Source organism: Triticum aestivum, chromosome 1D (assembly GCF_018294505.1).
Source record: "Triticum aestivum cultivar Chinese Spring chromosome 1D, IWGSC CS RefSeq v2.1, whole genome shotgun sequence".
Lineage (NCBI taxonomy): Eukaryota > Viridiplantae > Streptophyta > Magnoliopsida > Poales > Poaceae > Triticum > Triticum aestivum.
The window spans coordinates 264,307,668-264,331,230 of NC_057796.1; the positions used below are offsets into that span (position 1 = coordinate 264,307,668).

Sequence of the window (23,563 nt, forward strand, 5' to 3'; positions counted from 1 at the left end):
GAAACACTTCCAACACATATCGTCATCTCACTTTTAGCTAGTCTCCGTTTATTCCGCAGCTTTTATTTCGAGTTACTAACACTTAGCAACACGTATGTATTATTTCCAACAAGTCAGTTGCTCGCTCCATTGTTCCGGAGAACGGAGTCTTAGTCATCTTGCCCATGAGGCATGGTTCGCAAGCATCAAGTGATTCATAATCAAGTGATTCCCAAAGCCCATCAGCATGGAGTTTCTTCATGCGCTTTACACCAATATGACCTAAACGGCAGTGCCACAAATAAGTTGCACTATCATTATTAACTTTGCATCTTTTGGCTTCAATATTATGAATATGTGTATCACTACAATCGAGATTCGATAAAAATAGACCACCCATCAAGGGTGCATGACCATAAAAGATATTACTCATATAAATAGAACAACCATTATTCTCTGGTTTAAATGAATAACTAATCCCGAAGGTAGATGTAGAGGTAGCATGCCGACGACGATCACATCGACTTTGGAACCATTTCCCACGCGCATCATCACCTTGTCCTTAGCCAATCTTCGTTTAATCCGTAGCCCCTGTTTCGAGTTGCAAATATGAGCAACAAAACCAGTATCAAATACCCAGGCGCTGCTACGAGCATTAGTAGGGTACACATCAATAACGTGTATATCAAATATACCTTTCACTTTGCCATCCTTCTTATCCGCCAAATACTTGGGGCAGTTCCACTTCCAGTAACCAGTCCCTTTGTAGTAGAAGCACTCAGTCTCAAGCTTAGGTCCAGACTTGGGCTTCTTCACTTGAGCAGCAACTTGCTTGCCGTTCTTCTTGAAGTTCCCCTTCTTCCCTTTGCCCTTTTTCTTGAAACTAGTGGTCTTGTTAACCACCAACACTTGATGCTCCTTCTTGATTTCTACCTCCGCAGCCTTTAGCATTGCGAAGAGCTCGGGAATTGTCTTATCCATCCCTTGCATATTATAGTTCATCACGAAGCTTTTATAGCTTGGTGGCAGTGATTGAAGAACTCTGTTAATGACACTATCATTAGGAAGATTAACTCCCAGCTGAGTCAAGTGGTTATGGTACCCAGACATTCTGAGTATGTGTTCACTGACAGAACTATTCTCCTCCATTTTGCAGCTATAGAACTTGTTGGAGACTTCATATCTCTCAACTCGGGCATTTACTTGAAATATTAACTTCAACTCCTGCAACATCTCATATGCTCCATGACGTTCAAAACGTCTTTGAAGTCCCGATTCTAAGCCGCAAAGCATGGCATACTAAACTATCGAGTAGTCATCAACACGCGACTGCCAGACGTGCATAACGTCCAGAGTTGCTCTTGCAATGAGTCTTGCACCTAGCGGTGCTTCTAGGACGTAATTCTTCTGTGCAGCAATGAGGATAATCCTCAAGTTACGGATCCAGTCCGTGTAGTTTCTACCATTATCTTTCAAGTTAGCTTTCTCTAGGAACGCATTAAAATTCAAGGGAACGGTAGCACGAGCCATTGATCTACAACAACATAGATATGCAAAAACTATCAGGTACTAAGTTCATGATAAATTAAAGTTCAATTAATCATATTACTTAAGAACTCCCACTTAGATAGACATCCCTCTAGTCATCTAAATGATCACGTGATCCATATCAACTAAACCATGTCCGATCATCACGTGAGATGGAGTAGTTTTCAATGGTGAACATCTCTATGTTGATCATATCTACTATATGAGTCATGTTCGACCTTTCTGTCTCAGTGTTCCGAGGCCATATCTGCATATGTTAGGCTCGTCAAGTTTAACCCGAGTATTTTGCATGTGCAAAACTGGCTTGCACCCGTTGTATGTGAACATAGAGCTTATCACACCCGATCATCACGTGGTGTCTCGGCACAACGAACTGTAGCAATGGTGCATACTCAGGGAGAACATTTATACCTTGAAATTTAGTAAGGGGCCATCTTATAATGCTACCGCCGTACTAAGCAAAATAAGATGCACACTAGTACAGCGAGCTCCTAAACAAACAGTTTTTAACCCCTTTCCGTGATGGCATTTGGAACCGTCGCCAAGTGAGTGTGGGCGATAGGGGGGTCCTTCCCACACTACCTAGAAACCGTCAGGGATATGCCCTCCTTGCACACACGTTCGGCAAAATGAGGTCGTGTGCGACCGGCGAGCGCTCAAATACGGAAATACGTACAGTGGAGCTAAAAAAAATACAATTATACGACGAAATTGTTTCCGGTCGCAAGTACATCCCACACAGTCAGTCCCCGCTAAACGTTTCCATTCGTATGTACATCCCACACAGTCGCTCCAAGGAAAACGTTTCCGTTTACTGGTACATCACACACAATTTTCCTGTTAAATCGCTTGCATTATTGAATATATCACACACGGTCCGTGGAAGAAACTGTGTGGCAAAGGCTGTCCATCACACACAATTTTCATGTGGTAAACGTTTCCGCAAGGTGGCCTAACATAAACAGTTTTCAAGAGAAAGTCGTGTGTGATTGTTCATTGATCCAACACGGTTTATTCCTAGAAACTGTGTGCGTTGCCTGAGGTCATCGCCCACGGTATTTTTTCAATAACCGTTTGCAATAGCAAAACCCAATTAGCAGGCTAATTATCCGATTATTCATAATCCATTTATTAATCTAATTGACAGTTCATATTAAACACAATATATTTCATTTTCATAATTGAAATACATCAGAGTACAACATCATATAGCTTCAGCACTCAGCTACCCCATTACACAACTACACCAGGACCAAGTTTCACATGCAACATCTATAAACTTTCGAAATTAGCATCATAGACGGCATAGACAGATGTATCTCATCTGGAAAACTGCTGAAGCAGAAGGCGAATATTGAGCCTTCATTGATGTTGAAGGTCTTTGTAACTTTAGGCCAGTGCCTGTGGATGATTGACCGTCCATCCTTCGTCCTCTTCAGGAACAGTTCAATATTGAACCATGGGTGTTGTATGAATACCTTCCTTGCCTCCTGACCATACATGTGGTTTGAGAGGTAATCATCAGTGAACTACTTTAGAAAGGCATGGAAACAAGGATGTGCATAAATTTCTTCTCTATATTGGAAATGGGGCAAAGGAATAAAAAAGGCAAGGTATAATAGTTAGTACCATCCTGTAGTAAACTAATGTCTTCTTCATTGTGCAGACAAAGATCTTGTTGTTTTTTGTTGCTAATTTCTTTATCCTAATAATCTTTCTGAGTTTCTTGACTTGACTGATATTCATGGACAACTCATTTCCCCATTTGCAAAAAGGGTCGAACAGTGGGTCAAAACCTCTGACAGCAGGACCTACATGTGCAAGACCAAATTGTTAAAAACCTAAATATTAGAATGGTTCCTGCAATTGCACAATAATGTGCTATTAGACAACGGACCATGCACGTGCTAACCTCGATTGTAAACCTCAGTGCTTCCCATTGTTTCCCTGCAACACATATAAGGTAGTTAGTCATCAGGTTAAGTAAGGGTTCGCATGCTATCAGTAAAATATGTTGATGAAAAATAATCACACTGCAGATTCATCAGATTAATTGAAGCCACACGGAAAAGCCATTTATCCAAACCAAGCATGATTAAGAACTAGGAAATATAGCACTTGTATATGTTTCTCATGTATTAAGTGCAGCCAAATTCGATTTATTCCTCACATGCACAACAATACAAAATTCTACCCACGACAATTGGACATCGTATTGCAGAATTGAACCAAGCAGTTAACTAAACACCACGACAAATGAACCAAACATTAACTGAGCACCACATTCACAATATAACATACTCCTAATAGAAGATCAGACAGTTAACCAAACAGTTAACTACAGCCAATTGTAGCAATTGTATTTGTTTCTCATGTATTTACTACAGCCAAATTCAATTTATTCCTCACATGGTATACAATAACAGAATGCACCCACAATTTTGTAAAGATAAATTCGATTTATTTCTCACATGGAAGACAATACAAAATTGCAGCCTGAAGAATTGAACATCACATTTGCAGAATTGAACCAAACAGTTAACTGAAGATGACAACTACTTAACAAAACAGTTAATAAGTGAGCACCACAATGCACGACATATAGAACATATACACTAGAGCAACAGATTGCATGGTAAAATTAGATAGCACAATTCACTAGAATTTGTGAAGGAAAGGCAGGAGCAGCACACGCAACGGGTAAACCGAGCATGCTTAACCGGCGTAGCTAGCAAATGGCAAGGTGCTCCTTGAAGATCTGGGGGTCGGCACGAATGGCAGCCATTGCGACCTCATCCGCGCGTGCGGCTGCGATTTGCTTCTCCGCTGCCAAATGCTCCTTGAGGTCCTGACTATACTGCGTGCACCATGACTTAGGCCGCCGCTTATTTGGTGGAGGGGTCGGTGATTTGGGTGGAAGGTGTCGCGCTCGCGCCGGTGGTAGGGACATGTGGGATGTGGAAGGAGGAGGAGGATGGGGGTCGGGTGTGGATTACCTGCCTGGATAGGCGAGGCCGAGGAGCATGAAGGAGGGTCGCCGGCGAGGAGGCAGCGGCGCTGCAAGCAAGGAGTGAAGGTTTCAACTTGGAAAGAAAGGCGGAAAAAGGGGAATGTGGCTTTTGGTAAGGGGGAGGGGGCGGGGAAGTAGATATTTCCGTGGAAGCCGAAAATTTGGAATCACTTTAGCCAAAAAACTGGCGCGCAAAGTGTCATCAGACACGGTCCCTTATTCAGACACGGTCCGAAGATATTTTGTGCTGCATCTCACACGGTTGGTTATAATAAACTGTGTGGGATCTACTTGATTTTTGGTCTTGATTTGAATTACATAATGGGGTCACAGCGGCCATGGACGGTGTTTGAATTGCTAGACCTTTCATCTGCAGTGACCATAAAAGAATTGGAATTATTCAGGGTTCGTTTGGACATTTTTATGCATTAAGTGAGTTTTCAATGCATTTATGTGCATAATTCAAATTTGAACTACATGCACATGCTCCAGTGCATATAAATTCATTGAAAAATCAAATCTTTGTCCTTGGGTGCATGCTTAGGTCCCATGCAAGAAATGGGAATGAATTTCAAACACCAGGGCACCGTTGATTGCTGGCAAAACATTGAGATGCTTGGTTTTTAAATTCTAGTAAATCCAAAACTCGTCTGAAATTCATGAAACTTGGCATGCTATCATGGAACGGAATCAACATGCCGTGGTACAAAATTTGTCCCATTTGGGGCAGGTTTGGGTATATGCTTCTCACAAACCGGAGCTTCTCACAACAAGCATGATGGTTTTCGGTAGGGAACGTCCCACCTTTGGGGACGAAACGATATCCATTGCCTCTTATTGCTTTCAATTTTTTCTCGTGTCAACATATAACAACAAGAGTGTTGTGTGAATTTTTGTGATTTTTCGGGGTTCGTTTGGACATTTTTATGCATTAACTGAGTTCTCAATGCATTTATGTGCGTAATTCAAATTTGAACTACATGTGCATGCTCCAGTGCATATAAATTGGTTGAAAAATCAAATCTGTGTCCTTGGGTGCATGCTTAGGTCCCATGCAAGAAATGGGAATGAATTTCAAACACCAGGGCACCGTTGATTGCCGGCAAAACATTGAGATGCCTGGTTTTTAAATTCTAGTAAATCCAAAACTCGTCTGAAATTCATGAAACTTGGCATGCTATCATGTAGCGGCATCAACATGTCGTGGTACAAATTTTGTCCCATTTGGGGCAGGTTTGGGTATATGGTTCTCACAAACCGGAGCTTCTCACAACAAGCATGATGGTTTTCGGTAGGGAACGTCCCACCTTTGGGGACGAAACGATATCCATTGTCTCTAATTGCTTTCATGTTTTTTTCTCATGTCAACATAGAACAACAAGAGTGTTGTGTGAATTTTTGTGATTTTTCGGGGTTCGTTTGGACATGTTTATGAATTAACTGAGTTTTCAATGCATTTATGTGCATAATTCAAATTTGAACTACATGCGCATGCTCGAGTGCATATAAATTGGTTGAAAAATCAAATCTGTGTCCTTGGGTGCATGCTTAGGTCCCATGCAAGAAATGGGAATGAACTTCAAACACCAGGGCACCGTTGATTGCCGGCAAAACATTGAGATGACTGGTTTTTAAATTCTAGTAAATCCAAAACTCGTCTGAAATTCATGAAACTTGGCATGCTATCATGGAGCGGCATCAACATGTCGTGGTACAAATTTTGTCCCATTTGGGGCAGGTTTGGGTATATTATTCTCACAAACCGGAGCTTCTCACAACAAGCATGATGGTTTTTGGTAGGGAATGTCCCACCTTTGGGGACGAAACGATATCCATTGCCTCTTATTGCTTTCATTTTTTTCTCGTGTCAACATAGAACAACAGGAGTGTTGTGTGAATTTTTATGATTTTTCGGGGTTCGTTTGGACATTTTTATGCATTAACTGAGTTTTCAATGCATTTATGTGCATAATTCAAATTTGAACTACATGTGCATGCTCCAGTGAATATAAATTCGTTGAAAAATCAAATCTGTGTCCTTGGGTGCATGCTTAGGTCCCATGCAAGAAATGAGAATGAATTTCAAACACCAGGGCACCGTTGATTGCCGGCAAAACATTGAGATGCCTGGTTTTTAAATTCTAGTAAATCCAAAACTCGTCTGAAATTCATGAAACTTGGCATGCTATCATGGAGCGGCATCAACATGCCGTGGTACAAATTTTGTCCCATTTGGGGCAGGTTTGGATATATGCATCTCACAAACCGGAGCTTCTCACAACAAGCATGATGGTTTTCGGTAGGGAACGTCCCACCTTTGGGGACGAAATGATATCCATTGCCTCTAATTGCTTTCAAGTTTTTTTCTCGTGTCAACATAGAACAACAGGAGTGTTGTGTGAATTTTTGTGATTTTTCGGGGTTCGTTTGGACATTTTTATGCATTAACTGAGTTTTCAATGCATTTATGTGCATAATTCAAATTTGAACTACATGTGCATGCTCCAGTGCATATAAATTGTGATAATTATGAAAGTGGATTTGGAGAGGTCATGACTTTATTTAGTGATGAATCCACTATTTCGGAAGAGGTTCCAATTGATTATGAGAACAAAGTTGCTATCTATGATGATTATTGTGATGACATGTATGCTATAAAGAATAATGATAACCATGAAACGTGTCATCATGATTTTAATTTTCAATTGGATTATGCCTCACATGATAGTTATTTTGTTGAGTTTGCTCCCATTACTATTCATGAGAAGAAGTTTGCTTATGTGGAGAGTAATAAAAATTCTATGCTTGTGCATCATAAAAATAATGCTTTATGTGATGGTTATATGGTTGAATTCATTCATGATGCTACTGAAAATTATTATGAGGGAGGAATATATGCTTGTAGGAATTGCAATAATATCAAGTTTCCTCTCTATGTGCTTAAAGTTTTGAAGTTATGCTTGTTTTGCCTTCCTATGCTAGTTGATTATTGTTCCCATAAGTTTGCTCACAAAATCCCTATGCATAGGAAGTGGGTTAGACTTAAATGTGCTAGACATATTCTTCATGATGCTCTCTTTATGTTTCAATTCCTATCTTTTATGTGAGCATCATTGAAATCATCATGCCTAGCTAGGGGCGTTAAACGATAGCGCTTGTTGGGAGGCAACCCAATTTTATTTTAGTTTCTTGCTTTTTGGTTCTGTTTAGTAATAAATAATCCTTCTAGCTTCTGTTTAGATGTGGTTTTATGTTTTAATTAGTGTTTGTGCCAAGTAGAACCTTTGGGAAGACTTGGGTGAAGTCTTTATGATCATGCTGTAAAAAACAGAAACTTTAGCGCTCACGAGATTTGCTTCAACTTTTTACTGGAGAGTGATATTTAGTTGATTAGTTTTGAAGATGATTACTAGACAAATTCCTCAGGTCCACCAATTTATTTTAGAATTTTTGGAGTTCCAGAAGTATACGTTTGATACAGATTACTACAGACTGTTCTGTTTTTGACAGATTCTGTTTTCATTGTGTTGCTTGCTTATTTTGATGAATCTATGGCTAGTAAAATAGTTTATAAACCATAGAGAAGTTGGAATACAGTAGGTTTAACACCAATACAAATAAAGAATGAGTTCATTACAGTACCTAAGTGGTGATTTATTTTCTTATACTAACGGAGCTTACGAGTTTTCTGTTAAGTTTTGTGTTGTGAAGTTTTCAAGTTTCGGGTAAAGATTCGATGGACTATGGAATATGGAGTGGCAAGAGCCTAAGCTTGGGGATGCCCAAGGCACCCCAAGGTAATATTCAAGGATAACCAAGCGTCTAAGCTTGGGGATGCCCCAGATGGCATCCCCTCTTTCGTCTTCGTTCATCGGTAACTTTACTTGGAGCTATATTTTTATTCACCACATGATATGTGTTTTGCTTGGAGCGTCATTTTATTTTCTTTAGCTTTGCTTGATGCTTGAATAAAATACCAAGATCTGAAATTCTTAAATGAGAGAGAGTCTTCAGATAGCTACATAATTATTTAACTACTCATTGATCTTCACTTATATCTTTTTGGAGTAGTTTGTCATTTACTCGTGTGCTTCACTTATATCCTATGAGTAAATGGTTGAATGATTTGAATATCATAAATCTGAAATTATATATGTTTCATATGCCTTTCCCATGGGGAGTAATGCCTTCACATATAAGAAGTAGAGGTGGTAAATTTATTGAAGGTTAGCAAACATTGTACTGGTCACTTGAACAATTCATGAAAGAATATTGAAGGAAGAGAGATTTCACATATAATACTATCTTGGACATCTTCTATGATTGTGAGCCCCATTAATTATTTTCAAACCTGAGCAAATTAGTTGAAGTTGGACAAGGAAGACAACATAGTGAGTTGTGCTTGGGTATATTTGTATAGAAGTTATATTGTTATGGATCCTCTAACATGTGGTGCTTGCTATTTAGAATCTTTTGCTAGCCTAAATTTCTGTACTAAGCGGGAATACTGCTTGTGCATCCAAAATCCTTGAGCCAAGTTTCTTCCATGAGTGTCTACCATATCTACCTATATGCGGTATTTACCTGCCGTTCCAAGTAAATTTGCATGTGCCAAACTCTAAACCTTCAAATAATAATCTGTTTTGTATGCCCGGATCGCTCATGTAGATACTAGGGGTTGTCAGTATCTTCCATGCTAGGTGGGTTATTCTCACGATGAGTGGACTCTGCTCATCATTCACGAGAAAATGGCTGGTAACTGGGATGCCCAGTCCCATGATCAAAAGATCGAAATCAAATCAAATATAATTGCAAACAAAACTCCCCCAGGATTGATGTTAGTTGGAGGCACCCGTTGTTTCGGGCAAGCCATGGATTGATGATTGTTGGTGGAGGGGGAGTAAAAATCTTTACCTTTCTGTTTGGGAACCGCCTATAATGTATGTAGTATGGAAGATATTGGGAAATCTTGGTCGTTATGTTGACAATGAAAGCATACCTCTCAAAATTATTTTCATCTCTGTTTTTCCTTTGAGCTCTGGCACCTCTGCAAATCCCTGCTTCCCTCTGCGAAGGGCCTATCTTTTACTTTTATGCAAGAGTCAGTAGTATTCCTTCTCATTCCAGCCTACTCTTTAGTTGGCAAGCATCATGTGATGGAAAGATCTAGGCATATATGGCCATTCAAATATATTTGAGCATGAATTATTACTGTTGACATTACCCTTGAGGTAAAAGGTTGGGAGGCGAAACATTAAGCCCCTATCTTTCTCTGTGTTCGATGAATACTATTTGTTCTAAAAATATGCTTTGAGTGGTAGCAATCATGGAAGACTATATGATAGTTGAGTATGTGAAGTTTGCTGAATCAAAGCTCTGACATAGACTCTTCCTGAAAATAAGATGAATTGTAACTGTTTGATGACTAATAACACGGTTTGTTAGTTTTCAAGAAAGTTTATGATCTATACTTTAACATGTGAATAGTTTTGTTACTTGATCATGCAAAGTTTTATGATATGAGCTACTGTTATGACATATAATGATGCTAGAAAAGGTGATTGAAATTATCATTGATCAAACTTATGGACCTGCTAGCATTCATACTTCATAAATTATTTCTTTTATCATTTACCTACTCGAGGACGAGCAGGAATTAAGCTTGGGGATGCTGATACGTCTCCAACGTATCTATAATTTATGAAGTATTCATGCTATTATATTATCCATCTTGGATGTTTAATGGGCTTTACTATGCACTTTTATATTATTTTTGGGACTAACTTATTAACCCAGAGCCCAGTGCCAGTTTCTGTTTTTTCCCTTGTTTCAGTGTTTCGCAGAAAAGGAATATCAAACGGAGTCCAAATGGAATGAAACCTTCGGGAAAGTTATTTTTGGAACGGAAGAAATCCAGGGGACTTGGAGTGCACGTTAGGGAATCAACGAGGAAGGCACGAGGCAGGGGGGCGCGCCCACCCCCCTGGGCGCGCCCTCCACCCTCGTGGGCCCCTCGTGGCTCCCCTGACATATTTCTTCCTTCTATATATACCAATATACCCAAAAACCTTCGGGGAACAGAATAGATCGGGAGTTCCGCCGCCGCAAGCCTCTGTAGCCACCAAAAACCAATCGGGACCCTGTTCCGGCACCCTGCCGGAGGGGGGAACCCTCACCGGTGGCCATCTTCATCATCCCAACGCTCTCCATGACGAGGAGGGAGTAGTTCACCCTCGGGGCTGAGGGTATGTACCAGTAGCTATGTGTTTGATCCCTCTCTCTCGTGTTCTTGAGGTGGTACGATCTTGATGTATCGCGAGCTTTGCTATTATAGTTGGATCTTATGATGTTTCTCCCCCTCTACTCTCTTGTAATGGATTGAGTTTCCCCTTTGAAGTTATCTTATCGGATTGAGTCTTTTAATGATTTGGGAACTCTTGATGTATGTCTTGCGTGGGATACCCGTGGTGACAATGGGGTATTCTATTGATCCACTTGATGTATGTTTTGGTGATCAACTTGCGGGTTCCGCCCATGAACCTATGCATAAGGGTTGGCACACGTTTTCGTCTTGATTCTCCGGTAGAAACTTTGGGGCACTCTTTGAGGTTCTATGTGTTGGTTGAATAGATGAATCTGAGATTGTGTGATGCATATCGTATAATCATACCCACGGATACTTGAGGTGACATTGGAGTATCTAGGTGACATTAGGGTTTTGGTTGATGTGTGTCTTAAGGTGTTATTTTACTACGAACTCTAGGGCTGTTTGTGACACTTATAGGAATAGCCCAATGGATTGATCGGAAAGAATAACTTTGAGGTGGTTTCGTACCCTACCATAATCTCTTCATTTGTTCTCCGCTATTAGTGACTTTGGAGTGACTCTTTGTTGCATGTCGAGGGATAGTTATATGATCCAACTATGTTATTATTGTTGAGAGAACTTGCACTAGTGAAAGTATGAACCCTAGGCCTTGTTTCCTAGCATTGCAATACCGTTTACGCTCACTTTTGTCATTAGTTACCTTGCTGTTTTTATATTTTCAGATTACAAAAACCTATATCTACCATCCATATTGCACTTGTATCACCATCTCTTCGCCGAACTAGTGCACCTATACAAATTACCATTGTATTGGGTGTGTTGGGAACACAAGAGACTCTTTGTTATTTGGTTGCAGGGTTGTTTGAGAGAGACCATCTTCATCCTACTCCTCCCACGTATTGATAAACCTTAGGTCATCCACTTGAGGGAAATTTGCTACTGTCCTACAAACCTCTGCACTTGGAGGCCCAACAACGTCTACAAGAAGAAGGTTGTGTAGTAGACATCAAGCTCTTTTCTGGCGCCGTTGCCGGGGAGGCTAGGTAAGAGGCACTCACATCCCGTCAACTGAGCTCTTTTCTGGCGCCGTTGCCGGGGAGGTGAGTGCTTGAAGGTATATCTTTAGATCTTGCAATCGAATTTTTTAGTTTCTTGTTTTATCACTAGTTTAGTCTATAAAAGAAAACTACAAAGAAATAGAATTGAGGATGCCTCATATGCTTCATCTTTTTAATGTCTTTAGTGAAAATAAGGATTCCGATAATTGTGCTCAAGTGCTAGAAGAAGAATGCATTAGAATGTTTGGCACTAAATATTTGAATGATGAGCATGATTGCAATGTTGTTAGTATGAATTCTTTGAATACCCATGATGCTAATGATATGCAAAGCCACAAGCTTGGGGATGCTATGTTTTATGAAGATGATATTTTTAGTCCCCCAAGTTTTGATGAGAAAATATATTATGATGATAGCATGCCTCCTATATATGATGATTATATTGATGAAAGTGGATTTGGAGAGGTCATGACTTTATTTAGTGATGATCCCGGGCAGGATTTCTGTAGCTCTTGATCGCAAACGATTTAGATAGAACACCCGTATGCAAAGTGAGAGCAGCGCAGGATTTGTGCATCCCTTCAATGCAAACGGTTGTTCTGGATGACCCGTGTGCAACCACGTACAAACAATTTGGTAAGCTTTGCATCTGTTATATTTGGTATGTTGCCATTTGTCAAACTGGAAAGATTTACATTTGTTGATCTAGTAACGTTGTCATTTGTCAATCCTTGTAACACTGCGATTTGTCAAATATGCAGCTAGAAATCATTAGCACTATGTAATTTTTGCAACTAAAATTCAGTAATTAAGCATAGATTTCATTCATATTAAGCAGTCGTTCTTAATTTATACAAACAGTTCAACTCGACAGCTGAACCGACCAAACCTCTCCCCAATTGTTGCCAACCACGTACTGAAATAGCTAGTTCAACTATATATACTAGCTAATTTTAAGTATGTTGTACAGTTCGACCACACATCTATAGTTAGATGAACTGAACAAAATAGCCCCTAAATACTACTCCACGGAGGGGCTTTGTGCTACTTCCGGTAGCCTCTCCTCTGCCGAGCGTGCTCAGTGAGAGGCAGAGGAGGAGGAGGAGCCTACCGACGAGCCGGAGAAATGCAATACGATGCCTTCCGCTTTTGCACGTTCAGCGAAGGTCTCCAGCTCGAACGCCCACTGCCGCTCCAGACGATCCCTCTCGAAGCGGCCGGACTGCTCGTAGATCTCCTGATTCCTCGCCTCTGCGTCGGCGTGTGCTGCGGCCATGGCTGCGGTAAGGCTCTTTGCGTGCTCGACGAGGCACTCCTCCTCCTCCCGCAGGAACTCGATGTAGCGTGCAAGGTCGCTGACGCACATGCAGTCCTCCACCTCCGCCTCCCTCCTTCGGGCGGCAGTGGCGGAGCGGGTGATGATCCCGGCGGTCGACGGTGGGCTGGCGGCCACGGTGGCCGACGATGGGGTGGCGGCCACGACCACCACCTCCCGCCTTCGGGCCGCGGTGGCGGAGCGGGTGATGGCCACAGTGGCCGGCAGTGGGGTGGCGACCACGATGGCCACCTCCCGCCTTCGGGTCGCGGCGACAGAGCGGGAGATGGCCCTGGCTTTCGATGGTGGTGTGGCGGCAACGGCGGCCGGCAACAGCTGTCGACGGGCAGCGGCGGCGGAGCGTGTGGTGGGTGTTCCACGCACACCCAACAGGGATGCCACGCGCACTACACTACGCTGGGGACTGCGCCGCCGCCGCGGTGTAGGCTCCCAGCTGGAGCTGTCCTCTGATGACGGCAGAGTGGCTTAGCGACGACGACGGACCGGTGCCATTGGCGATTGTGGGAGAAGTAGACGAGATAAGCTACAGGGAGGGAGGGGAAAATGCGACGCAGGACTCGCCAGCCGTGAGGGTTTTTATAGCAGGCCGGTAAGCATTGGGATTTTGGGGGATTTCACCGAGTCCGGCGGGAAGCTTGCGTGGGAATGGGCTCACCGACGATTCATTGGCGCCACCGTTTGGCCGAAAGAACGCCCCCGCGCGCTGCGCAAGCTTGCGCTGTAAGCCGTCTGCGGCAGCGGGGTGACAAGACGTGCGAGAGGAGGACGAGAGGACATGTACACATACAGTTAATAAAAAAATGTTTACGATTTAATTACCTACTATACCCCGTCCTGGTTTATAAGTAGGATTTAACTAATAAAATACGAATGCATGTCGCCATAGATTATATCGTTGGAGTCGTATTTGAACATAGTTTCCAGCTATACATTTTTGTAACATGCATTAACACTTTTTTGGTTAAATTTAAGGTTATACACCAGCAGGCGTTTGCCCGCAACACACACAGCTTAATCCATCACAAACAGCTCTGATGGATCAACTGTCTGCCACGTGTCGCACACGCAACTCTAATATGATTCGTGCTTGATGTCTCCGATATAGCTCGTACAGTTCGTCTTATTTGCCACGTATCACCGTGCCGTACTCTGCTCGCGTCCCTCGGCAAGCTCTGCTCACCGTTAGGCGCCGCAGCGCGCTGTGCTCACCGTTAGGCGCCGCGACGCGCTCTGTCGTGTCCGTTGGCGCGCTCTGCTCACGTCCGTCGGCGCACTCGGCTTGTGGACAGCTTTTCCTTGAGGCGACCGCGCAGCGCTCTGCTCACGTCCCTTCGCGCGCGCTCTGCCAGCGGTTGGGCGTGCGCACGATCACGTCGGGGGCCCATATGCATGCGGTTGTGCCGCGCGCGTTGCCACGCGATGCAGTTACGTGCGGCACGAGGGAGTTACGCGCTGAAAATTAGAACTGCCATCAGGGCCTGCCGATATTCCTGGCCGTCCGGCTTCCCCTTTAATTCCCGCGGCCATTATAACCTTAGTCTCTTCAACCTTTCGATCGCGCCCCACAACACAACAAGCACACCCACGACGACACATAGAGAGGGGATGTTCGGCGGCGCTCCAATGGAGTTCGGCGAGCATAGAGTGGAGACCCACGCGAGGGAGACGGATCTCTCGGTGGTGTACACCATCGACCCGGCCGTGGTGGACGACTACATCAACAGCGTTGAGCAGTTGCTTGCTGGAGACAAGTACAAGGTGGTCGACATCGACCTCCAGTACACCGCTGGTCGTCCCGGCATAGATCAAAAGGTTGCCGTCGCCCAGTTGTGTGTGCGCCATCATGTCCTCATCTACCACTACTGCATGGCCACAGAGCCTTGCGACTGTTTCAAGACGTTTGTCAACAGCACCGACTACAAGTTCGCCACGGTGGATACCGAAGACGATGTAAAAGCGCTCAGTGTTACGGGCTTGGCCTGCAAGAACCTTGTCGAAATCCGTGACCACTACAGGGTCCGGGGCAGCACGAAGCAGGACTCCCTGGTCGAACTCACCTCGGCCATCATCGACCCCTACTACGAAAAGATGAAGCAGGATGCCCAGAGAACAAGTCCCGTATCCTAGCACAAGGCCTGGATGCGGCAACTGGATGAACCTCACCTCAGGTTCGCGGCCAAGAGCGTGTACACATGCTACGAGATGCGCAGGCGGATCGTTGACATGAGGAAGTGCCTCGTTACCCAAATCGACGAGCCCGGATCGAGCCACAAGAAGAGCAAACGTCACAAGAAGTAGATGATGATCAGATGATCGTTTATGCTAGTTAATCATGCATGTAATATATAATTTACTTTATTGATGTGTGTGGAAATGTCATGTGTATAGTAGCCACCTATGTAATTATGCATGTAATAGTTTACTTTGATGTGTGCAAATGCCATGATTGTAGTAGCCACCTATGTTAGTGGATGTTTAATTTGGTTATGCAACCATGTCCTTTTATGATAACACCCTCGAGTCTTATTCTGCTAACAGTAGGATTATTCTGATAACACCAAACGAACCGCGCCGCCCACCCGACAGAAAAAACAAAAACACAAACCCCACCCCACCTCCCGTAATCCCCACACAACCCCCCCACCCACCATCCTCCCATCCCAGCCTCAATTTCTCTTCTTCCTCCCCTCGACGCCTCCACCAACCACCCACCTAGATCCGCCATGCCTCCTCTCCCTCCCTGCAGCGCCCCCACCTGGCCACCTCTCCCACTCCCGCCGCTGGCCCCGTCGTGCGCCACCCTGCCTCCCGCCGCCGGCGCTCCTCTTTCCTTCTTCGGCGCCGCTGGCCGGCGCAACCACTGGATCCCCAAGACCCCAACATCCACCTACCTATCTCCCTCCTTGCCCGACCCACCCCACCCCACCGAATGCCTCCTCTTCCTCCCGCTGGCCAGCGCACCCGAGGCCCTCCCCTAGCCCTCATGCCTTCTTCTCTCCCTCTGCCCATCAAGCGCCAAACGCGGCGACCTCCCCAACTCGTGCATGCGTCGCACTGCTCCCCACCCCGCGGCGGCCCGGCTACCTACAACCGCCGCCGCCCTGTCAGATCCGGCGAGATCCGGCGCATCCCACCTCCATTGCCCCGTGTAGGGACTTCGGGTGCCTGGATCTGGCGCCTCTGCCCCCGAGAGCAGCCATGGCGCCCCTGCCCCCTACTTCTCGCCGGCACCTCCAGTGGTCGTGGCCGCCGGCGACTGTCGGATCCGGCCTCCACCGCGCCTGTAGCCACTGGATCCGTGGATCCCCCAGGCGGGTGTGCCCCTGTTAGCCCCACATCGCCGACCACGTGTCCGGTGGCTCACAGTAGCGGCGCGGCTCGGTAGGCTCCGTGGCTGACTCTGCCTACGAGCGTGCAGTTCTGCCCACACGGGCGTGCAGCTCGACCAACGGAGCATTGCAGTTCGGCTGACGGCACCGATGGCTTCCGGTGAATTCTCGCTTGGACGGCGGTGCGACGTTCAGTTCAATCACTTGGGCGAGCGGTTCGGCGGCCGTATGGTTGCGGTGTAGTGCGCCATCATGCGCAGTTCTGTAGGCGTGTACTCCGGCCTCCCCGTAGCCGCTGTGCGCAACTGCTCATCTTCGCGGGCCCGGGCGCGCCGCCGCTCCCCTTTATCTTCTGTGTGCCTTCCTCCACAACACACAGCGCGGATCCAAAAAGATCTCGGCCACCGGCGAGCGGTCACGCCAAGCTTCTCGGTCGCGTTTTCTCCCTGATTGTACTTCATTTCAATCCTTTTGAAGCTCGCTAAATTATGTTTTGCAGTTCACCGTGAGATCCATGGCGCTGGCCACGCCGCGCCTTCTCCTGCTGCTCCATCTAAGGCGAGGACGGGCTCTGCCGCGCCAGGAAACAGGGTGTGGCCTGGCACCGGCGATTACAGCGTGGTGGTTCTCTAATTCCCCAACAACAAAAGCTGCAGTGAGGCTACCGCACGGTTGAAGTTCAGCAGTAATTTTGCTGCTTTTTCATATTTTGCTTGGGCGCAATACTACACTTCTCCTGGGTCTGCAGTCCACCGACGAGACAGCTCGTGGTTGGATGTGATCGCTTTGCTATTCGCTTCTGGGAGTGCGGGAGTGCTCTTGTACCACTGATAGTTGGATTGCTTTTTTGTTTGTAAAGAAGGTTAAGTGCAATGCGGTTCAGTTAAGTCATTTTTGCAGGAGAAGACGAAGATAAAGTGCACTGCACATATTTGTTGAGCCTAATAAAAAGTTAAATTGCACGTCTAGGTTCTAGAGGAAAAGGTGCAGTGCACTTGTCTCAAACGATAGTCCATTTTTTTCACTTTCAAGGTTCACTGCTCATGTTTGGGGCAGCTTGCTATATTTTTGTTTCGTTTTGGGGGTGTTCATACAAAAAGGCAAGATTTAGTTTGTAATTATTTGAAGAAATCTCATGTAGTTCATTTGTATGAAGACTTGTGGTTTGCTGTGTAAAAAGAAGATGAAAACAAACAATGCAGTACACTAGCCTCGAGGGTGGACATGAAGTGCACTCCACCTCGTTTGGAAAAATTTACGTCCCACAAAACATAAATCATGCAGTTAGTCTAAAGAAGTGCATTAGTCTAAAGAAGTGCACTCCATCTCGTTTGGTAAAATTTACGTCCCATAAAAAAAAATCATGTAGTCATGTAGTGCACTTGCCCGTCTGATGAAGTGTGGGTTTTAGTCTAAAGAAGTGCACTCCACCTCGTTTGGTTAATTACCACAAAAAAAAAATCATGCAGTGCACTTGTATGTCCAATGAAGTGCGGTTTTTAGTGTAAATAAGTGCGGTTTTCTGTCTGATGCAGTACGGCCCGTTTACGGTAGTCTCGAGGTTCACTTTTTCATAGTCTTGCGGTTCACCAACACTCGACATGAAGTGCACTCCACCTCATTTAGGAAAATTTACGTCTCACAAAAAAAATCATGCAGTGCACTTGTTTGTCCGATGAAGTGCAGTTTATAATCTAAAGAAGTCCGTTTTTTCTATTTGATGCAATACATACGACGATTTTGGTGTCGCAAAAAACAGAGTGTTCGCATTTCGTTAAAATCAAAATTGCTCCCAAACCGTAAGGAACTGGAGAGAGTGTTCTATATGAAAAAGTTGCGCCTCATCGATATCTTTCCAACGGCGTATAATTTGAATCATTTCGACCCGCAGTTTGTAAAAATTTCGCGAAAAACGGCCGCCGCCTCTCGTAGTCAGCGCACGATTTTTAAAATTAAGTAATAACCGTAATGAATCTCAAAAACATTTTAACATATGAAAGTTGCGTATCGTCCGTAGATTTCCAACGGCATATCATATGCCTCATTTCGACAAACGGTTAAAAGACTGGAGCGAAAACAGTACCGAAAATTTGAAATTTTTTGAAAAACAAAATTCCGTGATTTAGTAAATTTGAAACTGCTCTTCAACCGTAACGAATTAGAGAAAATAATAGATATGAAAAATATGCGCCCCGACGATATATTTTCAACGGTGTATCATTTGCTTCATTCCAACGAGCGGTTTAGAAGAAATCGCGAAAAAACGCTCGCTGCCACTCGTCGTGGGCCGCACCATTTTCAAAACTGCTCTTAAACCATGAGGAATCTCGAAAAGTGTTCAACATGGCAAAGTAGCGCCTAGTCCATAGCTTTTCAACGGCATATTACACGCCTCGTTCCGACAAACGGTTAAAAAACTAGAGCAAAAAAGGTACCAAAAAACACAGAGTGCGGTTTTTTTGTGACGGGAAGTTCACTCGCCTGAGTACTGCAGCACACTTGGTTGAAATAATGATGTGCACTTGCTTTGAGCATGCAGTGCGGAAGTGTTATCAGAATGGTTATTCTGCTAATATTAGCAGAATAGACCGGCTATATATATATATATGTATATTGTTATTCTGTATGCAATCCCATCGCACAACACACATGTCTTATTAGCAGCAACCGTCTGTGTTCTTATCGGTCTTCAGACACATTTCTGATTACAGACCTGTTTGCCGCGTATCACACACATCTTGTTAAGTTGAACCGTTTCTGTTCTCATGCCTCAACGCAAACAATACATCCGAGTGAACCGCATGCCGTATATCGCACACACCTTTGATCCGGCTGACCGTTTCTTTTGTGTTGCCTAATCACAAACAGTTCATCCGAGTGAACCGTATGCTGTGTATCACACACGCCTCCATCTAGCTGCCCGTTTCTTTTGTTCCTCCTCATCGCAAAAAGTTCATTGAACTGAACCGTATGCCCTTCATCGCACACACAACTAAAACCTGAACCGTGTTTGATGCATCCGCCATCGCAAACGTTTTACACATTTCTGACGGTTAATATGGCTTAATCTTTTTTGCGGGTAAATGAGAGAGCTTTATTCATATATAAGCATTCTTAGGATGATCAGCCAAGACACTGGTCACTAGAAAGCGAGGTACCCCGCAAAAAAAGAAGTAGGAAGCGAGGTGTTTCATCAAGCCAGCTCTCGGCCACATTCAAAGTGCAGCAAGCACGGTCCGCACGAAGATGCGCCGCAAGGTTTGCCGACCTGTTTACATGCTGAATAACAAAAAAAGAGGAAATATTACCGAGCGCTACTATTTGTAACAGGATATGAGCCAGAATTAAGCGAGAATTGTGGCGAGTGTTCCATGCAATCAACTTCCATTATCACATGCGAGAACCCTCGAAGAGAACCAAATGTGTTGAAGATTGCTTTATCACATTTTAAAATTATAATAAGAGTGCAGACGCTCCTCCATCCGGTTCCTAGTACTAGTATAGTACGTACCTTTATAGACTATAGTAGTAGTACTAGTGAACTTTGCGCTTGGCTGTTCGCCTATTCGGGAAGTCGAACAATAATAGCACTAGTAGTATAGTGTATGCTTCTGGCAATCTGACACCGAATTAACTGTTGCACGTCCACCGCCTAAGCGAGGGAGAGCTTGCGTTAGTCAAAAGTTTCTCCTTGTCCTACGAGCCACCGCGCGCAAGCTTCTCCCGTCCTGCAACCTTCTCCTCGTTCGGCAAGTTGACGGGACACAGCAAAGTAATGCTAGTCCATACCGCCTCCTCTTCGGTTAATATGGCTTAATTTTGAACAAGATAAATACACTGTCTGTCACTGTATATTTGTAAAAGTACGGTCAGTGGACTTCATAATACACTCATTGCGCTCAATATATATAATTTCCGGTGTTTATACGGTCACTAGCTCACCCTGATTGAGTATGTGTGTGCATGCACGTGTAGGTTGAGCACTTGAGCGTGACCGTGTGTGTTCTGTCGTGTGCTCGGACATGCATGCATTAGGGTGTCGCGCGCGTTTTTGTGTCCATGTGTACGTGTGACTGTTGCATACACGTAGGGGAGTACGTGTAGGGGCCACTAAGGAGCAGTCAAATCACACAGTAAGTTAGTCGGAAGAAGCAACCATCATTTCACTCTTGAATGACACGTATGCAATATAAAATGGTTGATATGGGGAGAAAAAGAAAACCACTATATATACACTAGCAGGAGCCTAAGCTACAAGCCTGCTTGCTTAGGTTGCTCTCTTCACAAGCATAGAACCACGGGCCTAATCCCACAGCTGGGGGAAGGGAACAATGTTCTGCGTAGACGCGGTCGACATCGGCGAGGGAGAAAGGCCACAGTCAGTGCGTCCCAATCGGGGGTCACCGCGGTATGGGCCGATGCCGCGTCCCAACCGCCCTTCTAGCTACAGCCCGACGTCCCAGGTAGTCCATCTTCCTTTTGGAGCCGGTTTGCTCCACTGCCGTAGCTCCATCTCCATGTCAATCTTTCTCTACTTCTACCGGCTTCTACTTGTGATGAGTTTATGTCTCATGAACTAGTGCCAGTACTATTATTAATCACACTTCTTCAATATCTTTGCCATCAAGGATGCTCAGGTCGATTTTAGTGGAACTGCACAAAAGCATCGTATGATCCGAGGGTGCCAGCCGTCTTTCCTTCGACAGGTTCTACCTGTCCAGGAAATTAAATCATGTTTAGGGTTTAGGGTTTAAGTCGTAGTGACCCCATCAGTAGTTTTTCTTTCGTACACGCTCTCACAACTTTTTTCTTTAGTTGTGAAGTAAATATTGGCTATGATCTGTGAATCATTGAGATGCATCAGCATGCGTGTTAGTTTTCCTTTGTATTTGATGGAATATTGTAACGGGGCAACCTTGGAATAGGAATGAAAATGGAGTGGAAAGTTTCTGTTTTTCCAGAGAAAAAATGGAAACGGAGAGAAACCAACGTTTCGTTTCGTTGGATCGCGCCATCGAGCAAAACCAACGTTTAAATCACGTCTGTCGTGTTCGTGTCTCACCCTCCTCCACGGCTCGACCCCACACGGTCGCTCGGCAAGCCACTCACTGCAAACCGAGTATACGATAACTTTCCCGCCTACTTGTCGATGGATCACGCCATGGAGTGCTAGCACTACTGGAAGAGATTGACGAGTTGGGGGAGGACAGCTAGCTGTAGCACGGACTCCCAAGAACTTTTTAAATGCATGTTGTAGCCGGCTATTGCGACCTTTGAACGCGGAGCAGCCGCGTGCACCCGGAAGCGGCGCGGGCGACGCTCTCTCGGCCGGCGCGCCGCTTCAATGCCGGCGCCAGTGAGAGGTCGCGTCCGCTCTGGCCGGACATGAATGCGGCACTGACTGTTTCGGGCAGGAAGCACGCGCGGGTGATGAAAAGGGTTCGGGTTGGTCAGGGCCGGCCGTGGCAGCGGTCCGGACGTGCGCAAACAAGAGATGTTGTACGTTAATATTGCTACGTATATAATTAACAACGTAAATAATGTGCCAGTTGGACAAATATGATTGGAGATGGAGATGGAAATGGAATTTTATGTAAATACAGATATGCATGTCTATGTCTATGTGTGTGTGCGCGACTACTCTCGCGACCTGGAAGCGGGGGCGTGTTTTTGAGTTTTCTTTCTTGGTACGTTAGAAAATCAGTTTGTCTAATTCACATCTAGATGTTATTTAAGGATATCACATCTAAGCTCCCACAAGTATATAATGTAGCAACAAGAAACAAAAAAAAACTAGGAAAAAATACACCACAAACAGAGTGGACATCAACTTAGATGTGACATAACTATGTCACATCTAGATGTGTCCTAGAAACACCCTTAAAAAATTGTCCGCCAGTTTTCGTTTCTTTTTTCCGGGAACGCGCGTATTCTATTTAAAACCACTGCTATGGAGAGATTTTTTTACTCCATTATAGCCTCTTGTTTGATAGAGTTTCTCGCGTCTCGCTCTCTCACCCTCTCCATATATGTTACACGCTGGAGGCTCAGCGTTCATTTGCTAGGGTTTGCTATATTCACATTCTCTCACCCTCTCTTCACCAGATCTAAACAAGACTGCGTTGGCCTCTGGTCTCTCTCTCCCCCCTCACAGCTGGGGAAGGAGGCGTCCGTATCCCGTCGCACCGGGAAGGGGAGGAGGTGCAGCGTTCACTCTATCGCCTTCGGCGAGGGAGGCAATCCACTGCCGGCTGCGCTGTTCTCTTTCACCCAGCGCCTGTGCGGGAGGGCCACCGAACCCTTCTTCCTCGCTGCTGTACGTAGTGTGGGCAGATCCGGCCTCCCGCCGCACGCCTTGCCACATCCCGACGACCCTAAGGTATAAGTTTCTTTGAAACCGTCGTTGCTCTAGCTGCATGTGGATCTTTTTCGATCTGTAGTCGAATCTAGGTCTTGGTTCAAAGAGGAAAGAAGGGTGCGGTGGGCTGGAGCAAGAATCTAGGACGTGGTTCAATGAGGAAAGGAGGGGCGGAAAGTAGTATAGACTGGCTATCCAGCCGCTTTGTAGGTCGAAAAGGGAAAAAGGGGGTAACCCAGTACACACATCTGTAAGGAACCGATCTCTTTGTTGAAAAGGGAAAGAAACTGGGGGGTCGGGTAGTTTGTGCAGGACTAGATTTGCTGCCCTCACATAGGAAGAAGGTTCAAAGAGAACAAATATGGGACCAGCACATATATGCTGCTTGGCTACATACTCTGCATCACCCATTTATACGTGTGGACGCACATGGTGCTGGCATGTCCCATACAGCTATTTTGCTGTTGTTAATCTAAGAATGCCGCCGGAAAATTGAAGCAATGCCACTGTTAAAAGTAAATTACATTTTTTAATGAATGTTGTTTCAAGAGAATGTCTCTGTTAATATGAATCAATGCAACCGTTTTAGAAATGCTACTGTCCTACTTTGTTTTCCA

General features: G+C 44.8%; 1 long non-coding RNA gene across 1 annotated transcript; it reads left to right on the forward strand.

Moving 5' to 3' along the window:
- Positions 1-15,895: 15,895 nt before the first annotated feature.
- LOC123181389 (uncharacterized) lies at positions 15,896-17,743 on the forward strand. Its single transcript, XR_006491715.1, has 2 exons — positions 15,896-17,002; positions 17,088-17,743. It is a non-coding gene; the product is annotated as an uncharacterized lncRNA (long non-coding RNA).
- Positions 17,744-23,563: the final 5,820 nt, after the last annotated feature.